An 11687-nucleotide genomic window follows, 5' to 3' on the forward strand; every position below is an offset into this window, starting at 1 on the left:
AGACTCTCAGAGATTAATTTTACTGAGCTCGCCAATTTCACACTTTGTTGCCTCTTGGGGAACGGATGTGAATGTCTCGGGGACCCGGAGACATACCGGGGGACTACTCCCAGCAGCTGATAGATCAGGCCCAAGCGGACAGCGGGTGTCTGGGGAGATCACCATCAGGGTATGCACCCACCCCCACCCCGCCCCGCACAGGTTCTGGGTACAGTGTCCGCTGCCCTCAGGGCAGCCCCACCCCTCCTGAGACACTGGAGCATTCTCTTCTCCCCATCCCTCCTCCTCTGGGCTTTGCTGAGGAAAAAGAAGGCCTTGGTGGAACAGGAATGCATTCTGGCCAGTCTGAGAATCTCTAGAGTGTGCCAACCTCGGATTCAGTGCCAGGGACCAAGGGTGTGTGGGTGGCGAGTAACTGTGGCGGGGAGAGTTTGGGTGCCTGACTTGGGGTGGGGGAGGGTGGGGGAAGCAGCACTTTTCGGTCCAAGCTTTGTGGGAGCCCTCCCCTAAGCAGGTCGGCAACCCCTCCTGCTGTGCCAGACCCGCAAAGCTATAAATAAGGGGGGGGGTGGGTAGCCAGGCACCAGGAGCAGCTCAGTGTGGGAGAGTCCCAGGCCGGCTAGCATTTCACCGTGGCAGGAAGAGAGGGATTACGTGGAGCTCACCGAGCTTCTCTGCTGGGCACCCACAGAGCAAGTTACCAAGTATTGGCAGCACACGTCTCTTAGCTTTTCCCATCAGCAGACGACGAGTACAGGGCTAAATGCGCCGCGGTGGATGGCTCTGTTGGCCTCCCTGCGGAGGGAGGCAGGACGCACTAGCCTCCATCACAGAGGTGTGAGGGGACATCACATCTGGGCAGCATTTCCTAAACAGGACAGGCGTAAGGCATCTCCTCCTTCCACTCCTTCCCCAGATCTTTGTGTGAGGCTCTCCCTTGCCCCGTGCCAAGTCCCAGAGTCCTGTCCACCTGCGTCTATCCCCAGGTCCATGTTCAGAAGGTGGGTCTCCTGTCCCCTTCAGCCTCTGAGGACAGAGCTCATGACTCTTCATCCCATGGACTTTGTTCCATTCCTGTCCCACCACCCCAGCCCTGAGAGCACCTGAGCTCACTAGCAGCCCCTGTGCCCTGCCCCAGCCTCCGCGTCCCCCTCTGGGAGAAAGAGAAAGTTGCAGTGTCCTTCTTGCCTTTGCTTTTGCAGACTTTCTATCCCATGCCTGTTCAGCACAAAAAGTGGGGAGCCATAGTTGGGGCATGAATCACCCTATTCACTGGGCAGTGTTTGGCAGCCCCATCTGGGAGCGCAGAACCAGATCCGGCGGGATGGGGACTTCGTGCCAGCCCCAGCACCTCCTCACAAAGCCCTGCCTCAGGGAGGAACTGAGGGAAGAATTTTCCTGCCTCCACCCATAGTCAGCGGAATCCTGCCTGCACCCCAACTGTGGGTCCCAGCTTTGATCTCAGCTGGATTCTCAGGATTGCAGGGCCATAGAGGACTGGGGAGCCCAAGACCCCACCCCTCCCTCCTGTGGCCACGTGTGCCCGCACTTCCTCATGCTGCTGCAAGGGTCGCCCCACCTCTCGGGGACTGTCACCCCCCACATCTGCAAACAGACCTGGGTAGGGATGCGAATGTCCACAAGCAAGCGTTCCATCTTGGCTCAGGTGGGTTTTGGAGGTAGGGCCCTGTTGCTGTTATTTGGGTCATGGTGACGAGTGGGCCCTTGGGGTTGACTCTTCCTGTGCAAGGGTTTCACACAAATTGTGAGCTGCAGCATGGGTGGAGAAGCCTGTGCGCCCACTGTGGGCCACGTTTTGGTCCTCAGGCAGCCCTGGAACTGCTGGGACCCTGGACATCCGGGCCCAGCCTTGCACTGCAGTTCCCCCTGCGATGCTGGGAGAAAGCAGGGTCTGCACAGGCAGTAGGAAGGGGACTGCATGAGCTGGAGTTGTGATTGCGAGCTGGCTGGGGTTGGCAGGAAGGGTGGGGCAGACATGCAGGGGGCCCTGGGGAGCAGGCGATGGGCGCCTGTGGGACTGAGCTCTGAGCTGCCCTCCGACAGGCCCCTGCAAGCCTGGGGAATGCTCTTTGCTCATTTGAAGGGTGTTTTGCCAATGGCATACCAAAGCCTTTGAAAATCCCCCTGGGTTGATTGAAACTCTGGGCTGGAAATCAACAAATACTTTAATTAGTCAGAGGGACTTAAAAAGGATATACAGCAAAACGCTCTGTTCTTTGCTTTCTCATGGAGGGTGGTTTTATTTTTTATTTTTTTAAATAAACACTTCTGTAGGCCTTCCCACATGCAAGGCACTGTCCTACGAACTTGGCGTCTGTACATCCGAAATGGCGAAGAAGCAAAGAAGGGCTTTCACCACTTTCTTGGCATTTGCTTTGGTCCTCACACGTGGGTGTGAGTGTGCCTGGTGCTCTGGAAAACCGCGGTAGCTTCTCTATGGAGGAGAGGCAGGGACACGACTCGCTGATAGCAGGCTTCTCTCCTGACCTGGTCCGAGACGGCAAGGAGACTCTCTTGTATCCCTAACCTGCCCTGTCCCTTTTCTCCCTGCTCTTTCCTACACCGCACCCCCCCCCACCCCCGCCCCACAGCTGCCAGGAGGGGAGGGAAGGCGGAGACAGAGGCAGGAGCTGTCCTCTGGAGGTTCTGCCTGGTACACTGCCTCCTCGTCCTGCCCTAGGGCAAGGCATGGGGACAGAGTCTGGCTTCCATTTGCCACCCCCACCCCCCCCACCGCCCCCACCGCCGCTCCCAGCTGTGACCTAGCTAACTATAATCATATGGAGTGAGTGGGCCCAGACAATGAGGTTGGGGAAGAGGGAGAAGAAAACCCAGGGCCATCTCAGGAAATGCTGGGTGTTGGGACATTCCTGGAGGTACACCGATTCCTGCCCAGCCCAGCCATACCCTCTGCATGTTCACAGATCCTGTCTTCACACCCCATAGGCACACAAACTGTGGGCCTTGCTCACCGCCCGCCGGGACCAACAGTCACTGTCGAGGGCTCATGAAAAGAGGTTAGCTTTTTCCAAGAGAGACACAGTGTCCCAGGCAACTGGGAAAACACTTGTACCAACCATTTACTCATTTCTTCATTCACCACAAGTGCTTTGAGCAGTTGTGGGGGACCATGCACTGGGCTGCCACCGTGGGGGTGCAGCAGTGAAGAGGACAGGCCCGTGGGAGAGACACAGGGTCTGAGGACAGGGCTGGGTCTCCCCAATCTCCTTGCCAGGCTGAGGACGGTGACCTACATCATCGCCTGGGGACAGTGGGTGGTCGTCAAGGGCTGGAGGGAGACTAGCCTGTGAGCCAAAGTCAGTGCCAAGGCCCTTTTAGCCAAGGTGTCTGCCTGTTACAGGCTTGGTCCCTCCAGGCTGTGGGTGCTGGTGCCAGATGGGGAGAGGAGCAATTGATGGAAACCCCTTTCTTCCTGCCCCTCTCCCATCCCTCTTCCCACCAATAGAAGGATTGAGGACCACATGTGAGCGTTGGCCTGTGTCTAGACCACATCATGCCCTCAGCTGGCTGTCTCCTCAAATCCATACCCTCTGGAGGAGTTGCCAAGGGCTCCTTTGTCCCTCATCCCACCCAGTCTCTGGGTTCCTGTGGCCATTCAGCCTCAACTCTGCTGTCCAGTCAGGTGGATCCATTCACACCCCTACCCCAGGGCCTGGCTTTCGTGCTAAGAGGGGCTGTTACACTGAGTGTTGCCTCTATCTTTGTCTCTGTCTCTCTGTCTCTGTCTCAGACTCTGTCTTGGTTTCTCTGCCACAAAACACGAGGCAAAGACCCAGAGGCCTCTCAGGCAGTCTGTTCCAAATGGGTGTCTGACAACGGCTAGCTGGGTGCCTCTCTGAAATTGGACTTTCCATGATCCCCAAACAACCCAGAACATGGGCCGAGTTAGTGCCCAGGATACGTTTTGTGGTGTGGTAGAAGACAGTAACAACAGGCACACTTATATAGCACTGGCTGAAGGCCAGGCACAGTTCTGGATATAGTAACTCATTTAATCCTTACACCCTCATTAGGTGGGCCTATTATTGTCCTCATTTTACAAATGAGGAAATTGAGGCCCAGAGAGGTTAAGTAGCTGGTAAGTGACAGAGCCTAGATAAGAACCCAGGCAGGTATGACTCCAAAAGCCCTTGTCTTCACCATTATGGACATTCAGGTTGTTGGCTCATGACCCCGACTTGCCCTGAGGAGGCCTTCGGCAGTGGCTCTGGTCTCCGGCCAGCCTGTGAGGGCAGCAAACACAGAGGGCCTTAGATGCCATTCAGCAGTCAGCATGTGTCAGTATCCTGCAGCAGCCTTGGGGGAGAGGAGACTCTAACCTTGACTAGGGATAGAAGGGTGGATCCTTGGGGATACCCCTCCCCTCTCTGGACTGCCAGAACCTGGGGTGAGGCAGCTGGGACTCTGGGGCAAGACTGCAGTGGATTGGGGTCATCCTACACCATGTCCCTGGGGAGATGAATCTCAGGGATTACCTACTATCACTCCTCTCCCTATGTCCCTGGCACCAGACACGGGGCAAAGGCCCAGATGTCTCTGCAGCAGCCTATCCCAGATGGCTGAGTTGTGTCTGAAAACCACTTCTCCAATGCTGCATGTGTGGCCCAGTGTCTTTGTTCGGCCTTCAGCTTTTCCTTCTATTGCTCATCTTTCCCACGCTTGAAGCTCCCTACACCAGGATACCAAGACAGGGCCCCCCAGAACTTCGCTCTGGATGAGCAGAGGCCACAAAGAGGAGCGGATAAGAGGGGACGACCCAGCCTGAGGGTTATTTGGCATTTTTGAGTCTTTGGGATGGGCTGGGCTACCAAGTGGACTCATAGGGAGTAGACCAGCTCCTTCAATGGGACCACCCCACTCAGAAAAGAGATGAACCCCATCTCCCTCGGATATGTGGCCTCATTTCTTTTGGTGACATTGGATCTGATTTCCTCCAGCTCTTCTTTGAAATAAATAGCTATCAGAGTCTCACGGTGTGCCTGAACTTGCGCTAAGATTGAACGTGCATTCAATGGAGTACTACAGGGCAATGAGAAAGAACGAAATATGGCCCTTTGTAGCAACGTGGATGGAACTGGAGAGTGTGATGCTAAGTGAAATAAGCCATGCAGAGAAAGACAGATACCATACGTTTTCACTCTTACGTGGATCCTGAGAAACTTAACAGAAACCCAATGGGGGAGGGGAAGGAAAAAAAAAAAAAAAAGAGGTTAGAGTGGGAGAGAGCCAAAGCATAAGAGACTCTTAAAAACTGAGAACAAACTGAGGGTTGATGGGGGGTGGGAGGGAGGGGAGGGTGGGTGATGGGTATTGAGGAGGGCACCTTTTGGGGTGAGCATTGGGTGTTGTATGGAAACCAATTTGACAATAAATTTCATATATTGAAAAAAAAAAAAGATTGAACGTGCATTGTTTTATTTACTACGTGTGTTACCATGGGTAATAAGGCTATTATCATCCCTGTTTTCTGAACCTCAGAAACGAATTGTGTCTTGTCTAAGGTCATACAGCTAGTAAGTGTCAAACCTGAGATTGGATCCCCAGTCTGGCTGTTCCTAGAGCCCATGTTCTCAACCAGCACACAAGCCAAGCACCTGAGGAGCCAAACACCTCCGTGATCTCCATCAGCAGCCCACACACCAAAGCCTCCTCAAATAAACATACCACCTAAATGAAAACAGTGTGCTTCTCTGCACACCAGCTCTGAGACCAGTCTGCTGTGCCATGACCTCTTTCCAATCAGATCACAGTCTTTAAGCCCCAAGCCCTGCTCATGCAGAAATTCTCGAAGCATCACTAGGACCATCAACACCATGTTGCCCCCACAAGGTGGGACTTCCTGACTCTTTGTATCTATGAGGCCTGAGTGTTCTCCACTTATCCGTCAGACTTCCCAGACAGGGTATGTGCCAAGGAATGAACAAAAGCTCCATTCACGATGACCCCTCCTCCCCCACCATGCCCTACTTCTCTCCTCAGCAGCCCAGGAACCCAACCGGTTTGAGTCTGCCCTAAGGGCTTGTCCCACCCATCGACCTCCTTACTCTCCAGATCTCCTTGGAAAGGGCAGCCTCACCATTCAGGGCTAAGGAGACACTCGGTGGCAATCGATGCTTCACTGCCAAAATGTCATGACCTATCCAGCCTCTTGGGCAGTCCCCGGCTTCCAGCTGACCTGGGCATCCCCGAGGGCTGGGGCCCCTCACTCTGGCACCAGCCATGGCCTCCTGCACGTTGGCACGCTGCCTTCCACGGAGAACAATAATGTGTTATGGTCTGCAAGACCTCAGACATAACATGGCTCCATTGTTCTGAATCTGGAAAATGATCTCACATTATTAACCCTGAGAATCAAGTTATCCCCAGTCACTTGGTAAAGCGTTGCCTTCCTTCGCTCAAGAACACACAGAAGCTTTCTAATGACTTTGTTCTCGCCTCCTTATTCCTCTGATCCCCCTACCTCATCATCCCTACTACCATCTGTGGTGGGCTCAGGTTATGCTACATGGCAAAGGAAAATTAAATTAAATTAAATTAAAGCTGCAGAAAAAAATAAGGCTGTTAATCAACTGCCCTTAAAATTGGGAAATTACCCTACGTTATCTAGGTGGGCTCAACACAATCCCAACGGTCCCTAAATGTGGAGGAAGGAGGCAGAGGGGAGGTCTGAGTGACGTCAGGCAAGAAGAGCCTGACCACTGTTGTCATCTGTGAAGAAGAGAGAACAGAACCTGTGAGCCAAGGAAGGTAGGTGGCCTCCAAAAGCTGCAAAACGCAAGGAAGTGAATTCTCCCCTAGAGCTTCCAGAAGAAACGCAGCCCTGCCCACACCTTGATTTTAGCCCAGTGATACCCCTTTCCAACTCTAACCTCCAGAACTGTGAGATAATAAGTTTGTGTTATTTCCACCAATGAGTTTCTGATAATTTGTTACAACAACAACGACAACAGGAAACACATACACTGTCTATATCCAGATCAGCTTTGGCCAAGGAACCTACTCTTTGTCCTCCACACCACACCCAGGTAACCCTCTCCTCCACCTTGTCCTGCCTCCTCCACCTAGTCCTGCCTATCCCTCCCGCTTCCCGGGTTCCGCTCCTCACAGCCCACCTCCAAAAGGGTCCATGGCAGAGAGGACCACCTTAGGTCTCATGTCTTTGCCCTCTCCATATGTTGTGCCACCAGGAACAATGTCCACGGAGCAACAGTGAACAGGCTACATTCAGCATCCACTGTGGTTCCTCTGCCAAATACATGTTTTTTTCTGCTCCAGGGTTTGTATGCATTCTGGGGTTTTGCCCATTGCTCTCAGGTGAAGAGTTCACTCTAGATGGGTCCCTGTGTCTATCTTCCTCAGTACTGACTTTCCCTTCCGATCCCTCCACATTTCCTTGCCCCAAGGTATAGCAGGAGCAGTGCTGGTTCTTGACAGTTGCAGGTTCTCACTCATTGGCTGAGGGTAGGAAGAACCTGGGTTGAATTAGACCCATCCTTTGGTTACTATTTGATGAGTGTGAACCATGAAGTTCATGTCTGCTCCATCCTGGAGCCTGGCCTCTGGTAGGGCAGAGGAAGGGAAGCGGCGGGCAGCAGGGGTGGGGGGCAGGTTGCTTGGTAAAGAGCACCCCACTTTGCCAGGTTGTTTTGAGGGGATTGGTCTTTGGTCTTGGCAGTTCAGTGGCCTCATTTCCTGGTCACCTGACTTCACCCATTGCAGCTTTTGTTCTTGGGTTCTCGCCCCATCAACTGCCACCATCGATAGGTCGTCACGCTGGTGTGGCCAACAAAGGCAAGGTGGGAATTCATAGGCAAGAGTCTCTGACAGTTGGTGAAGAATGTATCTGTCCTGGAATGTGACATCACAACTGATGTCCTCCCTGAGGACCTTGGCCTGCTGGACAAATGCTGACATTTACCAATGGCCCAGTTCCTTATGAGGGAGGCAGGGAAAATGGCCCCACTCTTTTCCAGACAGTCCCCAGAGGGACATTCCCCAAACAGAATGGGCTCTGTCAATCTTCCCAAAGCCCCATAGTCTTCTTAGTTGGCAGAAAACAGAGAGTACCCTTTGTATTAGGATTTGGATGAAGATTCTACTCCTTGAGAATGGGGCATGCCTAATAGGTTTATCTCATAATGACCTCAGCTGGGAGTGCAAGCTACAGACTGTCCTTCACCTGAAAATAGCTCTGGCTCCTTAGGAATTCTGCCCTCCCCATCACCTTGCACCCTCTCGAGGATTCCCACAGCCTGTGTGCTCTCCACATTCCTCCAGGGAAACGAGTGTGGCTGGCTCACAGCTCTCCCACTGTTGGGGGACAGCCTCAGATGGAAGTAGAAGGAACAGAGTAAGTGATGTCTTGGGTTTTCTCCCTGAGGAAACCCATGCAGCATGAGTGTCCTACCACCCAAACATGGGGTTCAGATTGCCAAACTGGGCCCCACCTCGTGAGTCAGTTGGGCAGACACCTCCAAAGGCCTCCAGCACCATCAATGACCTGCCTCGGTCTGGTGTGGGGATCCAACCTGGACCTCAGGCTGGACAGCAGGGTGGCCATGTTCTTTATTCTTACACACTCCACTCTAGGCTGTGGCTGTTTTCCATAGACCAGAATCCCCAGATGTCTGAGGCAGGGTCTCCATCCTAACATCTCCTAAGGGCTGAGGGAAGGAGCACCTTCTGTCAGGTTCCACAGAGCCTCACACTCCTTGCTCTCATTCATTCCCAACAACCAGAGTTGGCCTCACCGGGCCTGTGGAGCATCTCCCCTCAGGCATGCAGCTGGGCCTTGGGAACACGGGCCACGAGTCCGCTAGTAGACCCTCTCCACAGCTTCCTCTGAGAACATGGCAGTCTCATCTCTCTCACCTTGCCTCATTGAAGGGTCACACTGTACTTGCTGGGAGGAGCCAGAGGGCGTGCCCTTCCCCAGCCCTACTGGAGACCAGTGAGAGGACCACTCTCCTCTGCCCTGGGGTCCATGTTCAGACGGTTTCCATTAGAAGAAAGCCCTTCCTCACTGCGAGTTGGAATCGCCTCCCCCCAACATATGCCTCTTGGCTGTGGTTCTGCTCTATGGAGTGACACAGAAGAAGCTCAAATTTCTCTTTCCCTCTGGCAAATTTTTCCATATTTGGGGACATTTCTGAGTCGCTACCCCTTCTCTGATTCAGAGGACACTGACTCCCAAGGAGAAAAATGTGGTGCCATCCCAAGCTGTCTACACTGCTGCAGCTTGCCCGATGGTGCACTTCTCATAGCCCTCGGGAGCTGGCTCAGCCCTGGCAGCCAACCCAGACCTATGCTGGGATTGCAGGCCTCTCCAGCCAGTACCTGTTTGCCCCTCTCTAAAATGAATATGACTCCTTAAGTATTTGCCCAACTGCAGCCATTCAAGTGTTATGCCAGGATTTTGCTCATATCTACAAACGACCTAGACTGTTATTCTCTGTAGTATTTTTCCTTTAGATTAGCTTGCAAGTTTACCTAATATATTTATTTTGTAAGATGACTTCTTCACTGTTGAATGACATCTTTTCTAATACACATCAAAATAATGTCAGTACTATAAAACAGGCTATGACAAAGGCTGGAATGATTTTGTGCACCAACAGGGCTGGCCTCTCTGTTTTGGGAAGCAGCCTTTCACATGTTTGCAGGGAGGGAGTTATGCTCCAGGGACCCTCCTGCTCATCTCATCCCCTTCCTCAAGCCTCTGCCCCAGACTAGCTTCCTAACGTGCCTCTGGTTTCCAACTTCTGGGTTGTCCAAAACAGGAATAGCCCCTTCCCTCTGTTTTCTGGCTCCCTGCCTTCATTCTCCACCACGAGACTGAGACCTTGCTCACTGCTCTCAAGTCTCTTCTCCCATGAAGTGAGGAGACCCCTCCATGGCACTTAGGACAGGGCTGGGGCAAGGGGCTGATTTATGTCTTCAGAACGTCCAGCTGCAAACCTGGACCGACAGGTACACCTGATCCAGAGTCAGGGAGGTGGCAAGGCCATTTCTGTAATTATACCATCGGGTGTCTAGAAACCACAAATGAGCACTTAGAAAGCCAAATTACAGTCCTTACAGGGAAGGATGGTGAGTACAGCAAGGAGCAGCCTCTGGCCAGGCAGTCAAAACAACCGGGGCTGTGGCCGATTCAGCCCAGGTGTATTCTGGGGAAGAGAGCGGTGGCTTAGGCACCTGATCTTACCCTGCCCCTATGATAGGTAGCACCTTCCTAGAGATGCTGAGAACCACTGTCACTAATCTCAGGCAGGACCCAGGAGAAATTCCTGAGAAGCTACTCCTCTGGAGGCATTTGCCCCCTCCCCAGCACACCAGGCTTATGACCATGGCCACACCGGCTACACCCCAAGGACAACCTTGACCATGTGGACATCTGGGCCTGTGCATGGCCTTGAACATATCTGGCAGTCCTGCCAGTTCACAGTGCTGGCTCCAGCCTCACCCTTCGCCCTCCCACACCCATATCATTGGCTCCATACAGAGTCCCCAGCTTCTCTGGAACACCTCTCCCAATACCAGCGTCTCTGAACTGCCCCTTGAAGGCAGAGCCAACGCCTGGAACAAAACCAAGAGGGGTCCGTGAGATTTCCTCTGCCTCCTCTCCAGCACACGTGCTCCATCCAAGTAGGAGAGAATGTGGGGGCCACTTCTGATTTGTGACCCAAATGAGTTTCATAGTCTCTCTGGCCCTGAGTTTTTTTTTATTTCTATAAAATGAAGGTGCTAGTAGAGTTGTTGATGAGGATTTAAGAAGGAAATATCCTTAAAGAAGCTAGTTCATAGTCTGGTACCCAGGAAGCCCTCCACAGACAATAGCCACGATCATTATTCCTACCTCCAAAGTTTCTCTCTCTGCCTCTTTCCCATCTCCTTGACAGGCCAGATGCCGTCCCTTTGCTTCACCTTCCTGTCCTTTGGCTTGGCGTAGGTGCCTAGGTCTGCCCCAGTTGGTGTCCCAAATGTAGGTCCTGTGTCCAGAAGCACCCTGACCCTAGGCGAAGGGGAGCCCTGCCTTGGACCCTTCTTTAGCGGGCCCTGCTTTGGTCCCTTCCACACTTCCAGAGCAAGACGTCTCTAGGGTCACTGGGACAAGCCTATCTGGAGCCACACTCTTCTTTCAGGCAACTGAACCCCCAGAATCCCCTACCCGCTGCCCCCAGCCCACACCCACGCCTGTATGGTCCTCTTCTTCTGGAGGTCCATCCTCTGGAGCACAGACTGCCTTGCTGGTGGGTGCCCTTCCAGGCTGTCTGCGGTGGTAAGCCAGGGTTTGCGTGAGGCCCTTGCAGTGAGGACGGAGCCAAGGGTCAGAAGAGAAGGGCAGGCTGGGGAGGGGAGGAGTAGGAGGGGTCTCTCTGTACTGCCACATTCAGACCTGGAACTCTTAGGAGTCCAAGAATATTCCAGTTGAGCCTGGCCTGCTGGTCTGTCTGTTGGGGACCCAAAGCCTGGATGTCTCAGCCAGCACAGGATCACCTCCGCCAGCTTCTGTAGTGCTGGCCATGGTGTGTGGCGGGGAGGGAGCTACCTCTGGTGCTTGGGGCTCTCAAGAGGTCAGACAGGGAGCCTGCTGACTGTATTCTCCTTGGTATTTCAGATCTGTGAGCTAAAGATTGGGATGCAGA

The sequence above is a fragment of the Leopardus geoffroyi genome, chromosome B4 (assembly GCF_018350155.1).
Source record: "Leopardus geoffroyi isolate Oge1 chromosome B4, O.geoffroyi_Oge1_pat1.0, whole genome shotgun sequence".
Classification (NCBI taxonomy): Eukaryota; Metazoa; Chordata; class Mammalia; order Carnivora; family Felidae; genus Leopardus; species Leopardus geoffroyi.